This window comes from Leptonychotes weddellii, chromosome 12 (assembly GCF_054177405.1).
Source record: "Leptonychotes weddellii isolate Sample4059 chromosome 12, ASM5417740v2, whole genome shotgun sequence".
NCBI classification, from domain to species: domain Eukaryota; kingdom Metazoa; phylum Chordata; class Mammalia; order Carnivora; family Phocidae; genus Leptonychotes; species Leptonychotes weddellii.
Window position 1 is genome coordinate 31999135 of NC_138380.1, and position 16275 is coordinate 32015409.

The following is a 16275-nucleotide window of genomic DNA, read 5'->3' on the forward strand; positions in this document are numbered from 1 at the left end:
TCTGTGATCAGTAATTACAACTTGCTAAAAGCTCAGATGATAACTAGCATTTTTAGCAAGAGAATATTTTTAATTAAGCTACATACTACATACATTTTTAGACAATGCTATTACACACTTAATACACTACAATAGAGTGTAAACATAACTTTCATATGCACTGGAAAACCAAAAAAATTCACTTGACTCATTTTACTGGGATCTTTGCCTTCTTCTAGTGGTCTGGAACCAAACTCTTAATATCTCTGAGGTACACCTGTACCATTCATCCATCAATAGAACATTTAGGTTGTTTCTATATCTTGGCTATTGTAAACAATGCTGCAGTGAACACAGGGGTGCATATATCTTTTTGAATTAGTGTTTAATATTCTTTGTATGGATACCCAGCAGAGGAATTGCTAGATCATATGGGTACTTGTATTTTTATTTTTTTGAGGAACTTCCATACTCCCTCCCATAGGGGCTGCACCAATTTACACTCCCACCAACAGTGCACAAGGGTTTCCTTTCTTCTACATCCTCACCAATACTTATCTCCTATCTTTTTGATAATAGCTATTTTGGCAGGTTTAAGGTGATATCTCATTGTGGGTTTGGCTTGCATTTGCATTTCCCTATGGATTGGTGACATTAAACATCTTTCTATGTGCCTACTGGCCATCTGTGTGTCTTCTTTGGAAAACTATCTATTCCTATCTTCTGCCCATTTCTTACTCAGATTGTTTGTTTTTTATTGAGTTGTGTAAGTTCTTTATATATTTTGGATATTAACCCTTTTTGGATATATGATTTGCAAATATCTCCTCCTATTCAGTAGGCTGCCTTTTTGTTTTGTTGATGGTTTCCTTCATCCTGCAAAAGCTTTTTAGTTTGATGTAGTCCCATTTGTTTACTTTTGCTTTACTTTTGGCAAAAAAAAATTTCACTAAGACTGATGTCAAGGAGCTTACCAACTGTGTCTTCTAGGAATTTTATGGTTTTAGGTATTACAGTCAAGTCTTTAATTCATTTTGAGTTAATATGGTAAATGCAAGACAGTGGTCTAGTTTCATCCTTTTGCATCACTTTCCAGTTTTCCCAATATCATTTATTGAAGATACTGTCTTCTCCTCATTGCATAATCTTGCCTTTGCAAATGGCAAGATTTCATTCTTTTTGATGGCCGAGTAACATTCCTGTGTGTGTGTGTGTGTGTGTGTGTGTGTACCATTTCTTCTTTATCCATTCATCAGTCAATAGACATTTGGACTCTCTCAATAGTTTGGCTATTGTTGATAACGCTGCTATAGACATTGCGGTGTATGTGTCCCTTCGAATCAGTATTTCTGTATCTTTTGGGTAAATACCTAGTAGTGCAATTGCTGGGTCATAGGGTAGCACTATTTTTAAATTTTTGAGGAACCTCCATACTGTTTTCCAGAGTGGGTGCACCAGCTTTCATTCCCACCAACAGTGTAAGAGGGATCGCCTTTCTCCGCATCCTCATCAACATCTGTTGTTTCCTGTGTTGTTGATTTTAGCCATTCTGACAGGTGTGAGGTGATATCTCATTGTACTTTTGATTTGTATTTCCTTGATGGTGAGTGATGTTGAGCATCTTTTCATGTGTCTGTTAGCCATCTGTATGGCTTCTTTGGAAAAATGTCTATTCATATCATCTGCCCATTTCTTAACTGGATTATTTGGTTTTGGGGTGCTGAGTTTGATGAGTTCTTTATAGCTTTTGGATACTAACTCTATATCAGATAATATCATTGGTGGAGTCTTTAGGGTTGTCTATATATGGTATCATGTCATCTGCAAATAGTGACAGTTTTACTTTTTCCTTTCCAATTTGTATGCCCTTTATTTCTTTTTCTTGCTAATTACTATGGCTAGGACTTCCAGTACTATGTTGAATAAAAGTGGGGAGAGTGGCATCTTTGTCTTGTTCCTGATCTTAGAAAAAAACTTTCAGCCTTTTACCATTAACTACGATATTAGCTTCAGGCTTGTCATATATGGCCTTATGTTGGGGTACATTTCCTCTATCACCACTTTATTGATAACTTTCATTATAAATGGATGTTGAATTTTGTCAAATGTTTTTTTTTAGCATCTATTGAAATGATATTTTTATCCTTCATTTTGTTTATGTGGTGTATCACATTGATTGATTTGTAGATGTTGAATGATTCTTGCATTCCCTGGAATGCATTCCACTTGATCATGGTGTATGATTTTTTTTAATATTCATTGAATTCAGTTTGCTAATCTTTTGTAAGGCTTTTTGCATCTATGTGTATCAAGAATATTGGCCTATAATTTTCTTTGTGTGGTGTGCTTGTTTGATTTTGGTATCAGGGTAACGGTGACTTCTTAAAATGAGTTTGGAAGCATTCCCCCCTCTTTAGTTTTTGGAAGAGTTTGAGAAGGATAGGTAAATCTTTAAATATTTGGTACAATTCACCAGTGAAGCTATCTGCTTCTGGATTTTTGTTTTTTATAAAGTTTTTGATTACTGATAACATTTCCTTGCTAGTCTATTCAGTTTTCTATCTCTTCGTGATTCAGTCCTAGAAGAGGGTAAGTTTCTAGGAATTTATTCATTTCTTCTGGGTTGTCCAATTTGTTGGCATATAATTGTTTTAGTAGTCTCATGATCTCCGCTAGTTCTGTGCTATCAGTTGTACCTTCTCCTCCTTCACTCCCAATTTTATTTATTTGAGCCCTCTCTCTTTCACTGGTGATTCTAGCTAAAAGTTCATTGATTTTATCTTTTCAAAGAACCAGCTCTGAGTTTCATTGATCTTTTATATTATCTTTTTCATTTATTTCTACTCTGATCTTTATTATTTCCTTCCTTTTCCAGTGAGATTTTTACTTTCATTATGTTCTCTTGATATTATTTAGTGCCATTTCTTTTCAGCTTAAAAGTCCCTTTAATATTCTCGTAAGTCTTATTTAGTAGTGATGAACTCCTTTAGCTAGGTCTTTCTTGTCTGGGGAACTCTTTATCCTTCAAGTCTGAATGATAGTCTTGCTAGGTAGGGTGTCCTTGATTGGAAGTTTTTTCCTTTCAGTACTTTGAATTGGTCACACTGTACCCTTCTGGCCTTCGAGTTTCTATTCACCAGATGGCCTTATGGGGATTCCTTTGTATGTGACAATTTGTTTTTCTCTTGCTGCTTTTATGATTCTCTATCTTTAAATTTGCCTTTAAGATTCTCTCTTTATCTTTAAATTTGACATTTTAATTATCATGTGTCTTGGTGTGGATCTCTGGGTTCCTTTTATTTGGAACTCTCCAGGCTTCCTGAACCTGGATGTTTGCTTCCTTCATAGGGAAGTTTTCAGCCATTATTTCTTCAAGTAAGTCTTCTGCCTGTCTCTTTCTCTCTTCTCTTCTCTTTCTGGAACCCCTATAATGTGGATATTATTCTGCTTGATGCTGTCCTGCAGGTCCCTTAAGTTGTCTTTATTTTTTAAAATTCTTTTTTTTCTTTTTGCTGCTCTGTCTGGGTAAGATCCATTGTTTTGTCTTTCAGCTTGCTAATTCATTTTTCTACTTCACCCAGTCTGCTGTTGAACCCCTCAAAGGTATTTCTCACTTCAGTTATTGTATTTTTCAGCTCTGTGACTTCTATTTGGTATTTTCTTATACTTCATGTCTCACTGTTGAACTTCTCACTGCATTTATCCATTCTTCTCTGGAGTTCAGTTCAGCGATCATCTATATCACCATTACTTTGAATTCTTTATCAGGCAGATTACTTAGCTCCATACCATTAAGGTCTTTTTCTGAAGTTTCATCTCATCCTTTCATTTGTTACATATTTTTTTGTGTCTTCACTTTGCCTGACTCTCTGTGTTTCCTTCTATGTATTAGGTGAAGAAGCTACCTCTGGTAGTTTTAAAGGAGTGGCCTTGTGTTGGTGATAAATCTTCTGTTCAACCTTGCCCTAGCTCTTGGTTGTCTCTTGAAACTTTGTGATTGTCTAAACCACTTGATTCATTCTGATATGTTCCCATTGTTGAGGGTGTGCCAAGACCTGTCAGAGTTCCAAAGGGAGGAATCTCATTTAGCACCTAGTTTTGGGCTGACTAGAAGCCAGTCCCTCAAGTGGCATTTTCTAAAGTATGGAAATTATATATAGTCCTGTAGGACCACAAGCTTAACCCCTTCTGGCCTCTGTCCCAGGATATATAGAGGTATCCCCTAGGTGACAGCTGCAAAAATCAGAGTTCCAGATGAGCATATAAGCCTTCTGGGAAGTCTTGTTGAGTCATAGCAAGGCTAAAGAGGTGCACAAGGATGGTGTCTCCCTGCTTATGTTCCCTGGGCATGTCTTCTTAGACTCTAGATCTGTGGGAAACCTGAAACCTGACCTTCAGGCTAAAGCACAGGCTAAGGAAATAGGACTTTTTCACAGGAAGACTGGGATTGTGTTTTAGTGTGCTGTCTTTTCAGTGCTCTGGGCTGGTGGCCTACCAAGAAATGTCTTTCCAATTATTACCTTTCCATGGATCTTGGGAATGCCAGCCCCTTCAGCCACCAGGGCTAGGTGATCAAGGGGCATATCCTGTGTGGACTGTATACACCAGCTGGCTTTAGCTAAGTAGCTAGAGAGGGTGGGGGTCAGGGCATACTCCCTAGCTTCATAAAGGCAGCAAGAAAATGTCTTGACTGCATCCACCCATGGTTTCAGGAATATAGCAGGAAAGTGTCTTATCTGTGCACACCTTTAATCTAGGAGCAGGAGAATGCCATGACTGCTAGCACTCACCAGCCCCAGCCAGGGAGTGGGAGACTGCCATAACTGTCTGCGCAATCTGGCTTCAGCAAGGTAGCAGGATGGTGCCACGTTCAAGCTCAGCCATCTAAGCTAGCAAGGTTGGTGGAGAGTGTTAACATTGACATCCACCAGTACTTTGGTCTCTGAAGAGAGTTTCAACACTCTTCCCCTCCAACAGATTCTTTAAGGATTTTATTTTTATGTAATCTCTATAACCAATGTGAGGCTCTAACCCACAACTGCGAGATCAAGAGTTGCACGCTCCACTGACTGAGCCAGCCAGATGCTTTTATTTATTTATTTAAAGATTTTTATTTATTTGACAGAGAGAGAGATGGCGAGAGAGGGAACAAAAGCAGGCGGAGCAGGAGAGGGAGAAGCAGGCTTCCCACAGAGCAGGGAGCCTGTTGCAGGGCTCGATCCCCGGACCCTGAGATCATGACCTGAGCCAAAGGCAGACATTCAACGACTGAGCCACCCAGGGGGCCCAGCCAGATGCTTTTAGGTAAGCGAATAAATCTCCTTCAAATATAGTCTAGCACTTTTCACCTTTTTTGTTTGTTTGTTTTTCTGGGTCTCAGAGCAAGTGAGACTACGCACAAGCCCTTTAAAAGTGAAATCTGTTTCCTACAGCACTTTGGGTCCCCTGGATCAGCCATATTGGTTTACTAAGCCTGACATTTTGGGAGCTCATTTCTCCTGTGCAGATCCCAGGGTTTGGTGTAGCTGAGCCCCAACTCTTCCATCCTCTGGGGGAAGCACCAGACTGGTGAGATCCATCCCTATTGTATGTCACTATACGAGAGGAGGTGGGGGTAAGACCATGTACCTACCTCTCCTATCCATCTCGATGTGGTATTTTTATCCTTTGGTGTGAAGAAGTAGTTCATCTAGTTTTCAGATCCTTTTCAGAGGTAAATAACCCATGTGTAGCTGTAGATTTGGAGTGTCCATGGGAGGAGGGGAGTTCAGGATCTTCCCATGTTACCATCTTACAGAAGTCCTCCTAAGACCTATGTTTCTGAAATAGTGTTGTATAAAATGCATTACTGACTTATCTAAATATTCTTTGTCATTCCTCTGTTTAGATATGATATAATTTATCTAACTAGTTTCCTTTGCCATGGTTAGTTAGGTTGATTCCTTATCTGTGGTACAAGGGAACATAAGAATCCATATATCTAATCACCTAATTTGTAATAGGACCACAAGAAGTTGAGCCAAAGGAGCAAGCTATTTTCAGATGAGGGGAAAAAAAAATGGTAGTTTCAATCTCTTTTCCATTCCCTTCAAAATCCCACAAAGCGTGACATTTTATCTGTGTGTGTATATGTGGAAGAGGGAGTGGGGGAGTTGTAGGGACAGGTGCTGAAAAAATTGGAATAAGCCTTCCTGTAAGAAAACTTCTCAAAGATTTCTAGGAATGTTTCTGTTCCATTTAATAGTGTAAATGGCTATTGTGTAATCCTTTGATTTTCTTAAATTATTTTCAGAAAACAAAAGACACAGAAACCACTTCTCTATTCCTTTAATAACCTTTCTGAACTGTTGGGAGATAAACCCCCATCCCTGTTTTATCACCCTTGAGCTCCTCAGTCCACTTCACTAAGCTGATCCTATATTATGCAAATAGAGATCCCTGTAAAGTAAAAGTCTGGTTAGGGTACAGCTCTTCAAATAATGATTAAGATGGGTATATCAAAATATTTATAGGTTTGGGGCGCCTGGGTGGCTCAGTTGGTTAAGCGACTGCCTTCGGCTCAGGTCATGATCCTGGAGTCCCGGGATTGAGTCCCGCATCGGGCTCCCTGCTCGGCAGGGAGTCTGCTTCTCCCTCTGACCCTCCCCACTCTCATGTGCTCTTTCTCATTCTCTCTCTCTCAAATAAATAAATAAAAATCTTTAAAAAAAAAAAAGAATATTTATAGGTTTAAATAACAAAAAAATCTAAATAAAAAAGTATTAAACAAAAAGGGAAGTTACTATCTCACTTGAACAAGAGGTAAGGAGAGCTCTAGATATAATAAATTAATTAAATACTAAATTTATTTATTAATGAACTCATTTAACACTGTTTAATATTTATTATAAATAAACAATTTCTGACAAGGGAATGGAATTACCATAATTGGCCTAAACTAGTTAGTATCTACCTGTTGGAGCTGGGAACAGGGTCAGTTTCCCACGAAGTACATGCTATGTGGAATAATGAAGCTTATCTCAATAATATCAGGCTTCTGTTAGCAGAGAAGAAAAGACATTGGAGCAACAACAAAAAGTGTATGCTGAAGCAGAGTGACCATACTTACTCACCCAAGACAATCCCAATGGATACCTGTTATCCAGGATAAATAATAATAGAATCCTTTTTATTCTCAAAAGTGTCCTGGATGAAGTATAAAATGGTCATCGGGCTAGAAGCTGCATATTTTTTAAGATTTTGGACTTAAGTTTTAATTAAGCTCTAAGTTAATTAAATATCTTTGTTATAATTATATAAGAACATTGCTAAACCTGTAGTGAAAACACAAATAAGGTTTCAGAATGCATGGTCAGCCTAATAAAATTTTAAAGTAATTATGAAGCAATCCCTTTCAACTGAAAGAAGAAAGGTGATTTGTTTTAAAATATATTCAATAATTCAGAAATTAACTCATTTAGACTATGCTAGTTTCCAAACACTGAATATACAGAGTGATAAACTGGTCAATAAACCTCTTAATGTTTAAATACATAGTATGTTTTGGGCCACAAGTAGAACCACAGGAGAAGAAGGACTGTTCAACAGTTCTGGAAATAGAGCACTGGAGGTTTTGGACCTAGTGTGTCTTAGTTCAAATCTTAGTTGTGTCTTACATGAACTGTACAACATTGAGCAAATTATTTAATCTTTCTGAGCCCCCTCCTTCACCTAAAAATTGGGGACAATAATGGTCTCTACCTCATAAGTAGTTAATTCGTAGGTTGTATTAAATGAGTTATTGCTAGTGAATCACTGAGAAGAGTACTTGGTACTAAATAAATGGCAGGTGGTAGCAATAGCAGTCATAGTAGTAATAGTAGTCGTAATGTCATCCTGATCGACAACATCATCATCATCACATGGAGCCCAGGGAGCTGTCTGAGGGACCAGACATTAATGCCAAAAGCACACACATTTTCCCAAAACTAGTAATACAAAGAGACAATAAAGTACTTTGAAAAGTAGAATTAAGTGTAAAGGCAAAGCAGGAACAAAGGGTGACAAGAGAGGAGGTAGAGTATAAAGAAATCAAGGGTGAGATCAGGAATTGACTCATTAAATGCACTTCCTCTACTGTAAGTTCCTCTTATTTGCAGTTTGGCATATTACTAAACGTCTAGCATAGATTGTTAAAGGGACTAAGGTTTCCCAGGGTCTCAGAGTAATGCTCTCCTCATTTCAAGAAAACATTTCTTAACACACAATTTCCTGAAGGCAGGTTCACATTGAAAACCAAAATCTCAAAGGAGATAAATAGTTGGAGACCAGAGTAAATGGGTTGTAGTTCTGGATAGAGGAATGGACTTTAACATTTCTGAATAACCAGAGAGAAATATGTACAGACTATAACAAGGAAGAGAAATATAAAATAAAGGGCACCTGAACACTAAGAATATAACATTACTTAATATCGAATAACTAATTATACTTCCAGCCTTGCTATATGAAAAAACTGAAATGTGAGCACAACTTCTCTTCCAGTTCACTTGCAAGAAAACATGAAGCATGTTTACTGCTGTTCAGCCCTGCATGCTGTCAGAGACATCCCGAACCCTGGGACTGACTGAGTCCTACGGAGGAAAAAGGGTCAAACTTATGGTTAAGAACTAGCAATTCTTGATAGATAACATTATTTACAATGGTAAAAAAGACTGTCAGATATTTAAGATGGTTCATTGTTTATATGAGAATAAATTGCATGTTTTGTATCTAATTGATGACAGAGTTAGTTGAAATTATTATAACATAAATAGTCCATAGTTGTGAGAACTGATGGGCTACTGGGTACCTAGAGACAAGAAAAATGTATTTAATGGATATAACTAAAAAGTAAGCATGAATCATTATCTAAGAAACAAATGAATAAAATGTATTAGCAAATTTTTTAAATGAACTAAAGAGGGGTATAAACTACAACTATTTTGCATTTGGAAAAAACACAAGAGAAATTACAGAAGAAAGTATTTATTTGACAGATTCTTTATAAGATTGAGGAGAAATGCTATATTTAATTAGCAAATTCAGAAACTTTTCCAACAAAACCTTTTTATTGATCTTTCTTCTGTAAATATTTACTTTTAATCTGACCCAGGCAATCAAATAAGAGATCTTCATTTCTCTGCAGCAGACTTTTCACACATCTTCAGGCAAGTGCTCAGATCCTTGTAATTTACAAATTAAATATATCAACATATATTATGGTATCATATACTATTGTCATTATAATTTCACAGAATTCAAGATGCTAAGGCCACTTTAACTTCTTTTTTCCTCCTAAATTATTTCAGATGATAATATACACAAAACATATATTTTAAAATTCTTTATATAAATCTAATAGTTATAGTAAAAAAAAAAAAAAGCGAAACACAAAAAAACTTCATAGAACTATTTCCAAAAAAGGTTGCTCTCATGTGAACACATACTCTTAATTAATGAATAAAACACTCAAGATGACTAGCATCTTTTAGTAGGCTAAAGTTTACTGTTATTTTCCAACCTTAAGATTCTAGAGTGCACTTTGGCAAATCCATTCGTGTTGTTTATTAAATAATCTGAGGTTACTGATCCATGCACTTAAGCAGAAAAAGGCAAAGAAAAAAATCATCACACAATATTGTAGTCTCAAAAGTTTTTATTCACATAACTTTCTTACAGAGGACCCATTGTTTAAGACCAAAAATAATATGGCAATTGAGAATTATGGTTAACATTTAATTGTAGGGACAAAAAATGAATATTTAGGCCTAATATAACAAGAATATTTATCCCTTGATATACTGAACATAAAAAGTATTCACATCTGTTTCACCGCTTTGCCTTCTTTATGGGCTTAAACCTGCCAAATTATTCCACTGGATTTCAGAGAATTCTCATATGGCAATCTATTTTATTTACTTTATCTTCAATAAAATGGTTCAGTGAGCATTAGCAACTCTGAGACACAAGTTTCAATCAGTCTTGAGGCAAAGGCGTCAATCTATGTTAGACCTACTGTGCTGTGAGTTGCAGCTAGAAAGTTGGATAGGCAGAGCAACAACGAACATGTGAGCCAGACCTAATAAAGCCACAGTGAAGAGAGAGAAAGGTCTCCCCAGGCTCTCCCATGCATCACTTATACAATGCCGGGTGCTGGGTTCAACACATGAAGAGCTCCTTAATAAGGCTGACAGCACAAAGAAGGCTTCAGCCTCCAACTTTATTTTACATGACACCTACAGTAATAGTCCTCTGTTCTCCAGCAGACAATAGTAAGAACAGGAATTGCCAACAGTTAAAAATGAGGTTTTTTATTCATCCCTCAGATATTATATAGGGGGGAAAAAAACTAAAAAAAAAAAAAAATCAAGCTGCATCACATTTCTCCTACAATATTTTCATACAATTACTAATGTTAACAGTAGTTTCAGGGGATCTTTCCTTACAAATTTGTATGACATTTTAAATATAGCTGCTGGATCAGATTTTAACCACAAAACAATCAGTAAGTTTGAGCAACAACTCATTTTGGAAAATGATATCATTAAAGACTAATTCCAAGAAATGTGGGGCAGTACTGATAGATGCCGTGAAAATGTCTCCCAAAGCACAAACTTTGTAATAAGTGATGCTGGTTCATATTTGATATGGGCTGTAAAAGGCAGATTATTGTAATGGTATTCTTTCCAGCAAATAAGACCATTAAAAATGTACTTAATGTTCAGTTGAATTGAAAAGCAGGCCAGTTAAAATCCATATTTTGATGTTGTGTATAATGGTATCAGAAATTTTATTAGTGGATCACTCCAAACCGCAAAATTAAAATTATAAATGTAAACTCTTTTTTTTTGATAGAAATAAGTTTCCACCTTTTTTAAATATAATGCTGTATTTCTGCCCAGGTTCTATGATCACAGTAGAATCAGTTAAGAGTGAAACTTGGAATAACGATTTAATATGAATTTATAAAAAAATGTTGCTCTATTACTTGCAGATATATACTTCTCAACCCACTCTTCTGGAGACCAAATGTATTATTATTTCAAAGAATAAGACCCCAAATATGTGTTCACATATCCAGATGCTTCCATATAATTCTGTCCTTTACAACATTAAAGAAGAGTAACAGAAAACTAGCATGATAGGTTAGTAGAATAGATTTTGCAAGCTCAGATTCTGTAAAAGAGTGTTTTAAACTACTCCAATCAGCTCTTCTACAAAAGAACCAGTACCAGACCAGCAGCCAGACCTACCCAATGCCAAAAATGTACACTTCTCTAACACTGATGTGATCAACAAGCAAGAGATTAAAAGGGGCCTCTGCATATTAGAAAACCAGTATTACAGGTGAAATCTAAACATTTCACATTTTCTTCTCACCTGGCTCACTATCGTACAAATATACATGCTTATCAAATTACATTTACTTTAGAGATCATTATTCAGTATTTTTTCTTTTAAGATTTTATTTATATAAGAGAGAGAGAGAGCATGAGAAGGGGGAGGGTCAGAGGGAGAAGCAGACTCCCTGCCGAGCAGGGAGCCCGATGCGGGACTCGATCCCGGGTCTCCAGGATCATGACCTGAGCCAAAGACAGTCGCTTAACCAACTGAGCCACCCAGGCGCCCTAGAGATCATTATTCAGTATAATATTAATCCTTATATTCCCCACAAAGCCAAGGACAGTGATGAAATCTATGGAAAGGTATGATGCTCTGCAGGAAAAGCCCTAGGCTGGCTGAAAAGGAGGAAAGAAACGGGACAAGTACAATGAAGAGGTAGAGATGTAAATGTGCTTTAAAGAGATAGAGAAAAGAAAAAAACAATAGGATGTGAATTGACAAAAAGGTAGGCAAGTGTAAGGCAAGCAGCTCAAGGTATCTATATCAGAATAATGAAGAGAAAAGGTTAGTAATTGGGTTTTGGCAGATTCTGGAGAGTATAGAATACCAGGGTAGGCTGCATTTAACCTTGGGTTAGCCAGCATGAAATAATGGATAAATCTTAGACAGGGAGGAATGACCTGTTAGGAGTAACACCATAAGCATAACTGAGAATAAAAGTTTACCATTAATGACAATATTTCTTTTTATTAAATAGTACCTAATTGTAAACATCTAAAGTAATAGGTTATATGAATTTTAAATTAAGAAGTTTATCATGCTGTGGCAGACAGACCCTAGGGTGGCCCCCATGTTCATACACTATAGAATTCCTTCCTCTTTTATGTGGGTAGGATTATGACTTGCTTCTAACCAATACAATATGGCAAAGGTTATGGGATGTCACTTCAATGATTATGTTAATACATATAAACACACTCTATATTCACATACATACATATACACATATGGCTTTATCTTGCTATCACACAGTAGAGATTCTCCTACTGGCTTTCTAGAAGCAAGCTACTATAATGTGGACTGCATATGGAGAGGGTCACACGCATGAGACCTGTAGATGGCCTCTAGGAGCTGAGGATCTTAGTCCTACAACCCTGATGAACTAAATTCATCCAAAAACCACTGAATTTGGAAAAGAATTCTGAACTCCATTTGAAAATGCAGCCTGGCCAATATTTTGATTGCAGCCTTAGGAGACCCTGAGCTAAACTGTACCTGGACTCCTATCCCATGGAAACTGTGAGTTAACAAAAGTATATGTGTTAAGCTTTTAAATATGTAATACGTCATATAGCAGTAGAAAACTAATACACATGCTGACCAAAGCACAAAAATCACATTTACAGAACTATCTCATTTTTACCATTTCTTGGACCAAAGTTAGAATGCTATACAGCATATTTGCTAAATAGCCTGAAACTACAGTCAATTGTAAAATTAATACAATAGGAAATAAAACACCCAGTTTTTTTAATGTTTGCTATGAATTTATACATGTTTATATGAATTTATACACGTAGTCCTCAAGCCTACTCTGTAAAGTAGGTCTTTTATCTCTATATTCTAGACTCAGAAATTAAGGGTTAGACAGTTTAAATGGTTTGTCCGTGGTTTCACATACAGTAAGTCTGTCCTGGACCCAAGCTTCAAATCTAGGCAATCTGATTTCCAAGTCTCCATTCTCAAAGCTACACTCTATAGCCTGTCTATCTGCAGTTCTGTCCACTCTATTTCTTGCTAAGGAATATCAGCATGCCGTGAGTAGAAATCACTGACCCAGACCCTCATCAGCCAAATCAGCTTCCTCTTTGGTCCATTTACTTTTCGATAACTTGAAAATTTGAGCCAATATATTTTCATGTATGATGCTTAATTTTTAACAAGTATTTATGAAGCTTATAGCAATTTCTCTAAGTATGAGAATAAAGTTTCTTTCTAGTACACTGAAATAACTAAAACTTATATTTTAATTGAATTTAATACTCTTATGATGGAAACTCTGAAAATAATTATGACTATGATGAAGTAAAACACACACATATACATCCACACTCAGCCAACCACCACTTGACCCAAACACACAATGGGTCTCAGTTGTAAGTTATATGAAATAATATTTTAGTTACCATTTTAGAAGTAGAGGCTAGGGCAAGTTATTTAACCTCTCTGAGAGATAAAATGGGGATAATGCTAAAGAAATTGCTTAAAAAGAGGAAGATTCAACCAAGTATTCACTTTAGGGATTTGGGGAGGGGAGGGAACACAACAGTGGCAATTGAAGAAAAAAACTGGTATTTCTTGAAAACAGCTATGTATCATGTGCTAAATTTTTACAATAATCCAACAAACCATGTATCTGTCCCTGGTTTTACAATTTGAAAACCGATGTGCAACAATTTAAGGAAATTAACCAAAGTTGATTAAAAATGCTAGCATATGGCTAGAGGGATGCAAAGCCAGATCTACCTGACTCACAAATCCTTGCCTCTCCATCATGCCACTCTTCTCTTGTCATAATGCCTCCAGCTCTAGGGTCCATAATTCTATATATTCCCAAGAAAAAAACACTTTTTTGGAATGTATTTTTTCATTAAGATGAACCACTGCCATTTTGCATATGCATTATTTCCACCAATATGTGGCTGGTCTTCATTTAAAAATATAAAAACTACTGGGCGCCTGGGTGGCTCAGTCGGTTAAGCGTCTGCCTTCGGCTCAGGTCATGATCCCAGGGTCCTGGGATCGAGTCCCACATCAGGCTCCCTGCTCAGCCAGGAGCCTGCTTCTCCCTCTCCCACTCCCCCTGCTTGTGTTCCCTCTCTCGCTGTCTCTCTCTGTCAAATAAATAAATAAAATCTTAAAAAAAAAAAATATAAAAACTACTATAAGCATACGCCTAGAAAAAGTCTAATTAGCAAGTTACGGAAGCAGTTTTGAGAACTAACCTTTTTATGTTTCCCTTCTGGGAAAAAGACTATTTTCTAAAAATCCTTTCTTTCATGGTTTCATGATGTTCATTGTCAGGTACCTCCCACTTACAAGTCTTAAATCTCCCTACTTTTATTAAAACAAATGTCCTATTACTCAACAAATGAGGATTTAAATATTAAAAGTTCTTATAAAGACAGAATGTATCAACAAAGCCACTGTCTATAGAAAGCATAAAGGACTTAACCCAGAAAAAAAAAAATGATTGGGCTTTAGCAGATAGTCTAGTAATACCTAATTGTTTATTCTTTATTATTAACTATAAAATCACAACAGGCTATATTAATTTTCCCAAATCATTTAAATTCTTTGTGTTTTAGTTTCCCCACTTACTAAACATAGGATAATAAGGTCATCCTTATGTCATAAGCAATGCAAGAGTAAAATTAATGAGTTTAGTTAAAGAGTAAAATGAAGTAAAAAGTTGCCAAAGTGCTTTAAAAATCTTAAATCCTAAATAAATGTGGAATCATTTTCTTTCTATATCTGGCAAAATAATAAAGTTGGTACAAAATACGAAGTCCACAGGCAAAACAAGTAGGTAAAATGCCTGAGAAATATTTGACTATATAATTCAAGCACACTGAAAAAAATCTTAGGGAAGATATGCAACCTCCATCTGGAGAAAGTTTCAGAAATGGGTAGAGCAATATAGGCAGAGCAACAAGGATCCTGAGGCCTGTCCTACACTTTCGGTGAACCCCACTGATAAAGAATTCTGGGGTGGGGTGGGAAAGAAATAAAAATAATTCAGAAGAAACCAGACACCATGGCTTCTCTTGGGGTTAAGACTAGGATGAGAAATGATATAAACTGCTCACCTAAAATTTCTTTTAGTTTTCTTTTTATAATTATATTTTTACAGATTTGGCCAGCTATAACCTACTGCTTGACTGATACCATAGTTCAGTGGTGACACTGAAAAAATAATTTTACAGAAACATTATATATCGAGTAAGAGTGGGAAATAAATCTACATCTTTTGGAAATGCACCTCATGCCATGTCTGTATCCCTTGCTTTATACCAAACAATGGATTTAAAGGTCTCTAAATTGACACTGTAAACATCAAGGAAAATTTCCATTAGATTTAAAGAAGTACAACATTAAAAACAAACAAACAAAAACAAATGCTTTCTAAACAGCTGATTTGCTGGATCTCAAAAAGTTTATATGAAAAATCAAAGTTTCAAAAAAAAAATCATTACCAGTACATTATTCTCTTTATTTTTGGCATTTCTAGATTCCCCCAAAAACCTCAACATCAACTCAATCTTAATAAAGTAATACTGAAAACATGAGTATAAAAAATCGCATAATGATAACCAAAAATAATCCAAGTGCTTTTCTTGACTAATCATTTCAATATTTCAAAACCAAATTCATCTTCTGCATAAATTTGTAATAATTTTCAAAAAAAAAAAAAGAAACCAAGTTTAATAGGAAGGGAAAGCACAGCAAGGAGTGAAATGGGAAAGGCAAGAGAAGCGACAGTGGTAAATATTCCTATAGTCATACTATAGGAACCACAAGTCTCTGTGGTTCACTAATAACTTTAACATCTGGGCAAAGATACCTAACCAAACAATTAAAGAATAAAATAAACACTAGAAAAACAGACAAAAGCACAACGAACCAAAAAGAATTATCAAAAGGCCACTTACGAATTTCTCCCAGATCTTCCACAAGACTTTCGAGTCAACCTTGATATGGAGTCCTAGGTAAACTCAATCCCAGCATCACATTAGAATAACCCTGTTAATAGAAACAAATAACTGTCACTGCTTTAAAAATTAATTTTAAATTTTTGTCACAATTAGTTCAATGACTTCATAGCACATAAAACATACTCAACCTCAAATAAAGATAACTGTTAATGCATTC

General features: G+C 36.1%; 1 protein-coding gene across 1 annotated transcript in view; it reads right to left on the minus strand.

The window, feature by feature from the left end:
* FOXP2 (forkhead box P2) overlaps positions 1-16275 on the minus strand; it is a 548145-nt gene that overhangs the window by 372830 nt on the left and 159040 nt on the right. The window contains exon 3 of the mRNA XM_081800223.1: positions 16056-16146. The gene's annotated coding sequence lies outside the window, so the exon portion shown is untranslated. The remainder of the gene's footprint in view (positions 1-16055; positions 16147-16275) is intronic.